The sequence below is a fragment of the Hetaerina americana genome, unplaced genomic scaffold (assembly GCF_022747635.1).
Source record: "Hetaerina americana unplaced genomic scaffold, ioHetAmer1.1.p SCAF_6, whole genome shotgun sequence".
Taxonomy (NCBI): Eukaryota; Metazoa; Arthropoda; class Insecta; order Odonata; family Calopterygidae; genus Hetaerina; species Hetaerina americana.
The window spans coordinates 50,107,642-50,121,302 of NW_027287205.1; positions in this window are offsets into that span (position 1 = coordinate 50,107,642).

Genomic DNA, 13,661 nt, shown 5'->3' on the forward strand with positions numbered 1-13,661 from the left:
GCAAAGCTAGTCATCATTAATTTAATTTCAAGGACTTGTAAATAGATAGAAGAAGTGTTTCAATATACAGGGTGGGCAGAAAAATGATTTAAATTTCAGGAAGTTACTTTAATTATTATTGCCTCTACCCAGTTATGTGAGCTATTTATGACGTACCCTCCTATAATATTCAATTCACATAATAGAGAAATCATATTATATCTGGGAACATCAGATTCCCTGCAATCATTATTCCTTTTATGTGTGCATATGAAACTAAGGAATACTCTCTAAAATATGCTCTATTCAGCACTGATCTGTCTGAATGTTTTTTACAGCAATACATTAACGCTTCCTATGGAAGCATTTAGTCTCCACAGGAATTAGGAACTAACTGATAATGTAGGAATTGTGTGCTTAGCTCAACAAGCCATGGCCTGCAGTCTAAAAAGCTCTCCAATTAAAACTAGGAATAATAATAGGAAAACAAGATCATTTTTGGAACTTAACTTTGAGTGAAAACGTCATCATCCTCAAGGATGATTACATTAATTTTATAGTCTTCTTACCATTGTAAAACAAAGAAGAAAATATTCATCCATAAATATTCATGATGCAATAAGCTACCATTTTAACCCTTTTCCTTTAAAATAGAAACCCTTCCCTTGAGCCACAAATTTTCATAGCAATGACCTGGTCCCTGGAAAGACACTACATCTGCAACATTTTCCATGAAGCCTTTGCATTTCTCACACATTTGGACGTAGATGTGTAAGCATAGTCAAGTGTTACATTAAAATTTTGACTTATTTCATCAAATGCATTTTTATTCATATTATTCTTTAGAACCAATATCGGAATGAACATTCAAAAAGCAAAACGATTTTGCCAAACTTCTCGTACTTAACGACCACCGACTATTCTTGCAGGATAATGTGGAATTTCGTTAACAAGAAAGAATGCAATTTTCATGGTTCCGATGCATTCAATGATAAAAATTGCCATAGTTTCATCAGAACTTTGGTCATAATTATTTTTTTATCCAGAAGAAAAGTGCATTATTGGAATTTTTTAGGTCAGTTTGTTGATTACTTATATTGAGCTAGTCATTTAACCAGATATTGTCAAAAGGGATATAAAATCATACTAAAATCGATAAGTAAATCTTTTAAAAATACATTGAAGTAGTAATGTACTACTCTAGGGATAATGCAAAATTCCATGATTAATGATACATTAAACATTAGGTTGTTTCAGGAAAAATACATATCAACATACTATATTAATACTGTATTAATTTTCGCTGTTTTCGTAAGAGGTAAGCATCATTTGTTACGAGAGATGACCTCATTCTATCATAAAATAATGCAAAGGAATAAGGCTCCCTCTCAATAGAGTAGGAAGATTGGGGAGCTTTGTTTGGCGGGGGATTAATGCAGCCGGGTTTAAACGGAGCCAACGTAAAAGTCATTAATTAATCAAACGCAATGTATGCATGATATAACAACAGAAAAATTTCAGTCGAATCAGTCCGACGGCAATGTTTCGCCGTGAGTGTCAAGCAACAGGTCTAATGGGCAAACGCAACCCACCACACGAGCCGGAGCGTACGAAATTTCTTCTTTATTTAGCATTATGTATTTCGGTATATCGGTGCAAAATGCCTTACATGATTTGGACAAAAGTGAATTACACGCGAATGCGACGGTTTTTAGCTAGGATTCAATCATAAAAAGACATATGAATACGATTCTTCAGTGTCGTTCCCGTTCCATGTATCGTTCCGTGCGGAGAAATGCTTTCACGACTTCTCTCTCTTCCATATTGCTATTTTATCACTGAAATTACCTAATTAAACAGTATGCAACCAATTAAGCCACCTGCACAACTCTTAAAACAGGAAAGACTATGCACTCTTTCATTCTATTTTACACTTGGCGTGAATTTCAACCTCTATGCCCGATAGGTGAAAGCCATGGTGCATCAGTTTTGCTTGGTTCAGCATTAGCATCATCACGACTATCATGCTCGACACCTTCATTTCCATATAAATTACCTTTCTATGAAATGTTCATTTGTTATGGGTTTCTTGAAGTTCGAAATATTTGCTTGTTTCACCTCGTAATTTAGTGCTGGATATCACCTGGAAATTTTGTAAATATATATGCAAAATAATGTTTTTACATTTAGATAGAGGTGAGCGAGCTCAAGTTTCGCCAGAAAAACTTGTTTCCATCCCCTAAATAGCTGCAATAGACTTCTTGATTTCGGAACGCTAACAATATCACGTGAGCAATACCTGCTAATTGCCTTTCATTTCTTTTTTCTTCGTCGCGCTCGGATAGCAATGCCATATTACAAATAATACAAGGTTTGAACAAACATTTCAACGATTTTTACATCACTCTTTTTTAACATATCCCTGTTCACGCCGGTGTGTTTGCGCAGAACTGCACACGCCGAGTGCTCCACGCAGTTTGAAAATCAATACCTTAGGTGATAAATGAAGGGGAATTGTGTGGTGCATTAATATGTATCGGTGAGGATAACATCCAAAGGTTGAAGAAACATTTTTATTTCTAATGAGAAGATATGGAGATTCAGCTCGAGGAAATGTGTCCACGTCTGAACAGACGATGTAAATCCCAGGCTCTTTTTGAGTCGACATTACTAGTCCTGGACGAGAGAACGAGACTAGGTGACTCGAGGGGCACACTTGTTGGAGTCTGCTCTTGCGCGGTCAAATTTTGACCTACCTAATTGTCAATGCTCACAGCAGCCAGCAGTGAGGGATCTAGGCGTTTCCTGCCCTAAAAAGGTGGTAAACAACCGTATAGAAAGGTGGTTAACAACGAATAGATACCGCTAATCGTGACCGGTCATAGAATATGTTACTATCAGTGGCAATTTATCAAACATTTATGTTATGGAATATTCTTGAAAGCTATTCAGCGAACAAACCGTAATTTTAAAATATTAATTTGAATAAAAAAAACAAATATTCTCCTATTTATAAAATGAAGTTTGAATGAAAAAGTATTACACGCATATAACACGTAGGTAGTATTTAAGCACTACATTTTTGGAAAAACGTGCATGTTACAGAGAAAGCAGCTGGTTATTGCATGGTTTGATACTCCAATGCATATTTTAATTATTTTGTAGCTTTCCGAACTATATCCTAAGGCTGAACATTCTAATTACACAATGCTACTTTCTTCCGAAAAGAAACCGAAAAATTATTTTTGTAGCTATGAGCTGATGTTGCGTCATACCCACCACAAAAGTACGTTACGAAGCTAATTTTACATTGAGCAAAGTGGATGGCTGACAAAACAATTAATTGTTAAGACACTTCTGATGATTTTTTCTTGGGGCCAATTTTAATGATTTGCTCATTGATTTTTCTTGAATTTCAATTGGTTTTCTGCAAAGATTTCTTCTATCACTCCCTCTATCCTTCGGCTAATTATGCGAGCTATCATTTTCGATACGTGAGACATCAGGCCTAATTTTCTTAGCTCTTCATTTCTTCGGTATTGCAATTACCCTCTCCTCGGAGGTCTCTGGTAATTTTCCACTTTCGTAGCTTTATTGATTACTTCAAAAATCGCATCCTTCGCTTTGACCCTAGAAGCGCATTGATTACTTCTCGATTTATTTTGTAAACTCCAGGTGCCTTGTTTTTTGTGTCTCTGACATTTCTGTCAACTTTGTTTCTTCGATATTTCCGGAACCCGTTTGTCGTCTTCTATGACGATTCCTTCTTAGATTAAATCATCTTCAAGTGGTTTGGGCACTTGATAGTGTTCTCCAATGTACTCCTTCTATCTCTTCCCAATATCTTCATCTTCTATTGATATATTTCCATTAGGATCTCAGATGTCGTGGGATTTTGATCTCTCCCCACGGAATGATCTCTTCATTATTTTATAAGGCGTTTCACTGTTATGTTGTCACTGATTTCCTCGCAGCAGTTTTCAATCTAATCTTTGGCCTTCTTGCACTCTCGTATGAGTTAATTCCGCAACTTCTAATAACTGACTATACTTCTTAAAGCCTTGCATTTTCTTCTCGCTTCCATGAAGCCCCTCAATTGAGCTTTTATCTATCCATGGTCGCTTAGATTTCTCCGCCTCACCCACGAGTTGCTCATCCGCCACTTCGGTTTTCATGTTCGCGTTACGAATTGATGACATTGTGCTGCGAGGATTTTCGATACCAATACGGTACGAAGCAAGCAAGAAATATCCCGCCGAGCCCGGTATCTGCTCCAATCTGGGACGAGGACTGTATACGCACCTTTCCTTGTGTCCCACATCTCTGCCATTCACGCGGCGATGCGAATTTAGTGAGTAAATTAGGTGGGCGGGCTCGGTCGTCAAGGACCTACCCCAAAATCAATGCCCGAAGTACGGCCTGGACCTGCCTCACGTGGGGGCGGAAAGCGATCGCGTCGGGCAACCAGACGGCCAGCCCCCAGCCGAGCGCTTTTTGAATGCGTGCGCTCACTTGAGATGCGCCGCAGGTGATTTTCCCCCGCTCTTTTATCGACGAAAGGACCCTGTTTAGGAGGGTGAGAGAAAATATATGGCTCGCAGTTTCCCATCAGTAAGGCTAATTTGCCAAAACATTAAGAGGGCATCAATAAGCGCAGGCAGAACAAATCATGTATATTGGGCAATGATATGGACAATACGATTCAAGATACTGAGGATACCAGTGCAAGAATAGTTATTATTTTATTGTTAACGTTAATCCAGCGGTTAGGGTAGGTTATGGAATAAAATAAGCATGGCACCCCTACATTCCTTAGCCTCGCCTAACAAGACGCAACCTGACATCCCGCATCCCTGCAATAAACCCTTTTGAAACCCCACATACTTCCTCTCATCATTCCGTCCAATATGCTTATCTTATTCCTTCCCCTTCCTCGTTTGCCTAACTTTTCCCCCTCGATGACAGTCTTCAGTATTCCATTGCCAATTTAGATTCCCTACCTTCACTTTCCCTACCTACTTTATATTTCTCCCAACAATCCCCTCTCCACCACCATTCCTAGCACTTCCTCACTTGTTTCCCTTCTATCATTTTATTTTTGTCCTATTATTCTCCGCACCTATATCCTAATGGCCTTCAATCTTGTCTTCTCGCCACAAAGGCCAAGTTTCCGCGGCGTGCAAAACTCTGCTCCATATAAAAGTTTTTACTACTCTTTCCTTAACATTTTTATTCAACGCCCCTGTCATCAACTCCTTCCTCCTTCTTAAACCAATACTTTTATTTTAATGTCCGTGCTACTTCGATAATTTTCGACTAAAATACTTTTCATGCAGGTGAACTGCTCTAGTTTATGCCCTGAACATTCAAAGGTTAACTTAGCCTTCCTATTTCACGAAGGGCCTCATTTCATTTGTTTTATTTAAATTCAACCCATTACCGATACTTACTTATTTAATAAGATGCTCACAAAAGATTGTATCCCCTTGGCTGACCGACTAACAAAAGCTTGATCAATCGCAATTCGAACTGATCCTCAGATTCCCCCAACCTACTTCCATTTCTATCGTCAGCTTTTTTCGTCTCTGTTATTATTTCCTCCGTGTCTACGCTGAAAACCACGGGTTATATCTGGCTTCTTAGCTCCAGTAGAAATATTTATGCAAGAAAAATATATTTGCATAAGGAAAATCATTGACGAAAAGATGGTATAAATGACCCGCATTCAGAGTAAATAAGGAAGAAAAAAAATCAGAAAATACTTATACGAAGCGTGGCGTTGTGTAGTTGAGAAACTTAATATTTAAGAAACAAAATAAACGAGAGTAAGAAATTCTTGTTTTGCATGCATGTTCAAACTAAATTCTTCAAAAGTAATTCCTTTGAGTTAACACTGCCGATTTCAGCAATTATTCATTTTTATTTCCGACGCAAGCAATTAATTGGCTGCCAATTCACGGAAATCAATTTTCCAACTGTAGTTAGTGCGCCATTTTATTAAATTCTGAATAATTACTGCCTCAGTAAATGACGGACCTAAATGATTACTTTTTAAATAGTTTTATTTTCACCAAATATACAGCCATTCCAAAACACTTTATGAGGTATATATATATATTTTTTTTTGTTCCACAAGTATGTTAAATATTTATAAGCAAAGCACCAATAATAGCATAGCGTGGATGATGCAAATATGTGTGCATATACATATTTCCCTCACTGAAAGTGCACTCGTGTTCCTCATGCAGAGGATACAACATCTTAGGCGGGACCACAGAATGATTGCAGCAAGCAGAAAAAAAGTTTCGCAATTATCCCATAAAAGCAGCAACGTTTTTATATGCCCTTACTTACATGTGATGTGTGATTGTGACATTGATCACATTGAATCATTTCATGGGATATTTAATTATTAAATCTTTGACCCCAAAGAAAAAAAAAATGAGGCGGTCAAAAAAATTATAAAAATAGTATCTTTCAGATGGTTGGGAATTGATTTACAAGCTCTACTTAAACCTAAAGTTTTGCACCAATTGAAATTTCCACAACAATGCGCTGACATCAATAAATGTTACAATATTTTTCACATATTGGGAAATGAAATAAAATAAAACAACCCACCAAGACTAAGTACAGAAAACATTTATAGCGATTAGCCAAACGAATCACATGAGAAGTGGCGCTTATATAAGTTGTATACATTACGGCCAGACACAGTAAACATGTAATAACATAGAAAACACCAAATTTTCCAGCAAAAAAGAAGCACTTAAAGCTAACCTGTGTTCTTTTCAAGGAAAATTAGAGATTTGTGGTGAGCCATACTGATTTATTAGAAAGAAATGACGTTTTCACACATAAGCACCAAACACGACAGCTACTACATAATTAATTTAAGAAACAATGGTGTAGAAAAGGTATGCCTCACTGCCCCTGGAAAAATACACCCCACTGTCACAACAGACCATAACTATATTTATTCTGAGTGCCGATAATTGATGGTTTATAAGGATACTGTGTTGGAGCGGCCTCATTGGATTGATTTCAGCCTTTGGCGCTTTAATGTAAACTCATTTCCAAGTAAACGTGTAGTGAATTTTCCCATTCCTATGGCCTATTTGATTTACAGATGATGAATTTTCAGGGCTTGGTCTCCTGAATGAAAAGGCTATCTACATAATGAAATCAAATTAAATGGAAGCGAAGAGCTTGGCATTTCTGACCCGTGACCTCATATAAGAGTATTTTGCTCTTGAGCAAATCTTAATTGCCTAGCTTCATCACCTAGTGTGGGTATAAATATAACGTTTTTGAAGGATGGTCCCACGAGTGAATTTCACTTAATTACGTCGATTTCTTACGTCTGCTAGTAGAAATATATCTGTTTGTGACGACGTCATTCATGGCCTGAATTGTTTGAAAATAAAAAATGTTCTCAACAACCGACAAGCCAAAAAATTTCAAGTACAAAATATGGCACATTTGAGCTCTGGGATCCTCCGTACCTTGAATTAAATTCAACTTTGATCTAGAATTATAATTAAGTTCCTAACGTCTCTGATCGAAAAAATATGATTTATGGCCGCGAAACTAACAGGCAAGACCCCTCAAGGTAGGAGGTGACTTGAGGCTAGGAGATGGACAAATTCGGACGTATATGATGACTGGCTATGGTAGGAAAAGGATCCTCACGGAAACAGATTGACATTTTGACAAAAAACATTGAGCAACGTTTTCGACGGCGAGATCTTATATGTAAAGCCCTACGATGGGAGTCATGTTGCACGCGTACATGATGGCGTTGTTCCTCCTAGGAACGTCAGTGATCGTGTTGAACTTGAGCGTGAAGAAGTTAAAGAAGTGAACGCGGCGGTCCACCATATTCCCCAGCCTCCTCTTCAGTGACTCCGGCAGCTCGAGTCTCTCGACGTCCTTGCGATCCCTGATGAACGGCAGTATGCTCTTCATCGCCAGCTCCTTGAGCGGAAGAACCCCCTTCGTCACGTACACGACGTGGCAATTCTCCCCCGTCCGCTGGTCCTCACCGGGCTCGGATCGCCTCTTGACCCACATCACCTCTTCCGTCTCCGCGTCCCGGAACACCAACGGGTTGGGGAAGCGGCCCTCCACACGTATGCTGGAATCTGGCAGGAGTGTGGCGTACCTGATCATCTGACCGTAGGCCAGGAGGAAGACGTCAACGCTCCGGTCGGTCTTGTTGGCGCACCGAAGCGAGATGGCCGCGTCAGAGTCAATGCGGAGCACGTTGACGGGATCATCCTCGCAGAGAAACATCTCTCCGTCAGTTTTCGCGCCTGGCGGCTGCTGAGTCGCGTCGCAAAGGTGTGCGGGGGTCAGTCGACCGAGCAGCTGCTGACCTCCCTGTCTCTCCGGAGATAGGCGAGCGAGGGGTTCGACTGTCTACAAGCGGGGTGAGAGGTCGCGCCAGTCGTTTCGGAGGAGACTCCGCGGTTTTCCTCGGGGGCGGGAGGAGGGATGGTTGAAGGAGGGGAGGTGGTAAGATTTGCAGGGCGCAAGCGCTCGTTCCCCGCGGGAGTGGATCAGCGTCGGAATCAATCAGGGATCAAGTTGGACAGCCAATAAAACGGCATACCTATGAGGACGGGAAAAAAGGAAGCAAATATATGTATATAATTATGCACCTGGAAAATACACGCATGTGTGGATGGGCATGATTTTTTCCTCGTCCACGCTCTCGGCAGCCCGGATTTATCAATATCCGGAAAATTTAAAGCTAAACAACGAATCCCAATACAATTGGGATTCGTTGTTTAGTTTTTATATATTTATTTTTCATTGTATTTTTTCCTCTTCCAACCCCATGCCCTCAGCCTTTTTAATCAATCACCAAAAAACATTTCAGACCAAACAACGGATCCCTGTACCATTAATCGCTAGGCTACACCTCATTATATTTGTCCTCTTCCTTCCCCATACCCTCAGCCTTTTTAATCAATCTCCAAAAAAACATTTTAGACCAAACAACCTATCTCTGTACCATTAATCGCAAGGCTACACCGTTTAGAAAGTTTTATGGAATGGAAAAGAGGACTCCCAACTTTATTTTGAATAGGATTACGGTCTATAGTAAAGTGGGAATAAAATTATACAGGCGGATTGTCAAGAGCCATTACTTGTCATTATGATGAACACCAATTAATTACTGCGCCGATTATGGTCAAAGATAATCCACCATTCACATTTAATCTTACTCGAATATTATTGATAATGAAAAAATCTGTAAATAATAATAGCAATATCATGAAAATAAAGCGTGTTATCTCCGTGTGGTTCGAAAAGATGATGCAACAGGCCTCATCAGTTCTTTTTAAGCAACATAGGTACTCTAAGAAATAATGAGAGCAGCTGACCTAAAATGGACCTTTATTAATATGGAATCTTGGCTAAAAAGGGCGTGAATTATTTCAAAATAATGTTATCATTTGCGAATTATAAATTAAATCAAACTTCTGTCTGTATTAGAAACGTGCAAGATTCAGTGAAATGCTGCGATTTTATCGGATTTCGTTGTCATGAGATTTCGTTTCGTTGTCATGAGATTACTGGGGCAAAATACTATATACGAAAATATGCTAAAGCAACTGCCAAAAACTGCCTTTATCAAACTCAGCATCTTCAGTTTACTCGTGGTTGAAGAAATGATCTCATATGAATCCTTTGGGGCTATACCGGTAAAAAGTGCCATCGAAAAACTTTAAATTTCGCTCTCACAGAAAAGAGGGGCTGAATGGCACCGGAAGAAGGAATTAGTCGTTCAGCAATACCTCATGAGCACGTGCGACCGACGGGGAAGTTGGGAATGCAACAGGAGCCCGGGTATGATTATTGATTGCACCCGCAGCTGCAACCAGCCTCAATTCCTAGAAATCGGGTTTTTCATTTGGGATACTAGCAATTTCGAACTACTGCAGATGGCAGCACCAGATTTGCATACATAAACATGGCCATGGTGTGGACTTTCGTGTACCCAGAGCTCTCTTTCGGTCGAGGAAAGTACTATATAAATGAACAATAGCGCGATTCAATATTTTCCTTAAATCCAATGAAAATACCGGGATAGGGGGGAGAAAAACCATTTTTTATTAGGGTTACGGGGATATGGGGAATACGTTTGTATGGAGATAAATTTAAACCCTGGCGTCTGCATGCGTGAGCACGAGCGCTCAGGTGAACAACGCTACAATGATTTTTATTGACTTATGAATTGACAAGTCTGCATGTTTTATTTATGGCAAATAAAAAACCATTGATGACTGGGAAAATTCTTTGAATGATATGTCAGAAATTAATAAGTAAATGTTTTGGAACGGATGAAATTCTTTTTTTAAAAAAATGGCAGCGCTGGCTTTTATGAGACAAAATACTTTTCCCGTTTATAATGAATAGGTCCATCATTCGTTTGATGATCCTCAAAGGGGGGGTGGGAAACTTCCCCTCCTCTACGAATCCCCAAGGCATTGTGGGCAAGATGAAATGTGAGATTAAAGAATAACGTGACTTATTTTAACATTTCAACAACCAGTGAGCATGGCAGTGTACATGTACACATTATACAGTGCCTATTTGAAGAACACTTACGATCAATTGCGGATGAGTAAACATGAAATCAAGAACGTCAATTTTAATGAGCATAGATTACAGGCGAATATCCATAGTAATTCCAGCCACTTCCGTCAAGTTATCACGCAAGACGATGTATTGATTCCTGCCCCTTATTCTGCTGTTTAATTATTACGTTTTAAGATTTACAGGGACGAGAAGAGATACAGTAAAATTAAAAAAATAGTCAACTGCAAATATTGAAATAGTTCATTGTTCCCGATTCAAATTTGTGGAAATTCATGTTTATTAAAGGAAGAATAAAGGACAGTGGAAAGATATATTCTATTCTTCCTTTAATATTGAAATAGTAATGAAGAAATAAAGGACAGTGGAAAGATGCATTGCATTCTTGCATTCGTTGCAGGGAATCGAACCCGGGCCAGCCCTTCTGGGCACCTGCACCTTTACCCAAGCCATGTGATTTTTCAGGTACTAGATCTTCTAGGGAAACCATAACCGGCACAGGGAAAGCAACTGGCCCCCCTACCCTGATGTCTGAATGAGCTTAGTATTGGGTGAACTCTGCCATCACCTACCAAACCGACCTTCGGGTTGATTACTGAATTTATGTTTTATATGTATGTATGGTTTATATTTATGTCTATGCATGGAATTTTAAATTTTATGGCTAATATAATTTGTATACGACGATGGGTTAAATGGGAGAAGGAACCATTTCGTCTCAATTTCGTCCAAACAAAGGCCTTTACTTATCAACCTCCCCATGTTACAATTACCTTCAGGGATTTAGTCCACCTAGTTCTCCCTTAGACCCCTCCCCCAACCCATCATCCCTTTGCCCCCGTTCCGTATTTCTACCCTATCATCTGTAGTGAAGTCAATTCGTAATTATTCTTTACTCGACAAAGATGATGGCTTTGCCATCGAAACGGCGTCGCCCCTGCTTTTTTTCCTCTCTTTCCCCTTTAATCTTTTTAGAAATCAGCGAAACAGGCAAATACTTCCTGATCGTATTCTTTAGCCCTCTCGATTAGTGATCTCATTACTGCAATGGCATCGCGTGTACCTCTCCCCTTCCTAAACCCAAACTGATTATTCCATTAGCATTCATTTGCCCTACCCTCTATCATTTTGTTGATGATCCTGAGAAGAACTTTAGCTGCTAGGGATATCAAACTTATTGTCATGTAGTCCTCATATGATGTAGCCTTTACCTTTTTCGGAATATGAACTAAAACTGATCTTACAAAGTGTTCCGGCCAGATTCCTTCCTCATAGCTACTGCGAATCAGCCCATATAGAATCTTCCTCCCACATTTTCCTAAACATTTTAGTAGTTCCACAGGAATATTGTCTACCCCCACGGCCTTATTTAGTTTCATCTCTCTAAATGCCCTTCCTATCTCATCATCGAGTATGCGTGGACCTAAGCTATCTTCTTGTACGTCATGTTCCATTTCTATGTCTAATTTTGTTAGACTAAGTTCTTTACTATACAGTTCTTCTATATACTCCTTCCATCTTTCTTGGATTTTTCCTGTGTCAACTATTATCTTACCCGCCTTATCTCTAACTGTTAGCATAGATACTCCTTTCTTACTTCCCGATAAAGATTTAACCTTGCTGTACAGTGCACCAATTTCACCCTTCATCTGCAAACTTTCCATATCTTCACACTGTGTCTTCCACCATGTTTCTTTTGCTTTAGTTGTTGCCCGCCTCAATTTATTGTTTAACTCTTTGTAATTCATTTTGCCTAACTCTGTGTTTACATTCTTCCATTTTATCCTCTCATCCATCTTTGTAATCATCTCATCCGTGATCCATGGTTTCCTAGTCCTTTTAGCGTTAACGGTTCCAATAGTGTCTTTTGCGGCTTTCGATAACCCTTTCTTGATACTTTCCCATTTTTCTTCGATAGTACTTAGCTCTTTACCATCCTCCATGATTTCCTCTACCACCTGTTGGTACTCCTTCTTTTTCAATCCATTTAATGCTTCTACAATTCATTTTCTAGCCTGCTGCCCCTGCCTCATCATTTTGAAACGGACGTTACATTTCATAGCAACTAAATTGTGGTCAGAGTCCGCATCCGCTCCCGGGAAGCTGTGCGAATTTATCACACTGTTCCTAAACCTGTGTCTAACCAGAATTTAATCTAGCTGATACCTCTCGGAGTCACCTGGCATTTTTCATGTATACCTGCGCCTTTTGTGTGTCTAAACCAAGTGTTGGTGATGAATAACCCCTGTCTCCTGCAGAACTCAACTGCTTTCTCCCCACGGTTATTCCTCGAGCATAAACGGTAGTCCCCCACCTCATCACCATCTCTTTCCTCGCCTACCGTCGCATCCGAATCCCCCATCACTATCACATGTTTCCCTGCAGCAACACACGCGATTATATCCTCTAAATGATCGTATATCCTATCGACCTCTCCCTCCGTATGGTTGCTCGGTGGCATGTATACGTGAACAATGACCAAATTCGTCAGTTATGCTTATATCTCTACAAGTCATATTCTATCCATTGCTTGTTCTATGTTGACTACGGTTATTCCTACCTCTTTATTTAATATTATGGCAACCCCTCGTTGGCTCTCATCCCCGCCGCTGTATATTATTCTATAATTATCACTACAGTAATCCTCGCTATCCTCCCATTTCACCTCGCATAGACCTAAAATATCTATATTTACCCTTTCCATCTATTGCTTAATATTCTCCATTTTCCCTGTCATCATCATTGTCCTAACATTCCACGTTCCTATTCCAACTAATGTGGTCTTCTTCTCCTGCGTCTGCTGTCCTGCTGCTTCCGGTTTTCCCTTGCAAGGGTTTTGTGGGATGACGACCGCGGGAGCCTTGCCTCCCCCACTGCCGGGCACGACACACGGCCGATTGAGCCTAGTCCCATAGTTGCCAGGACTCATATTCTCTGTGTTAGCCATCAATTAAATCTTGGGCATGATAATTGAGGTGGTTTCCAGTTGCCTGAGGAACAGACGCAGCGTGGAATACCTTTCGTCTGGCTCCTAACTTTCGGCCTATCTGGCATGGGTGACCCTACCAGGAGCA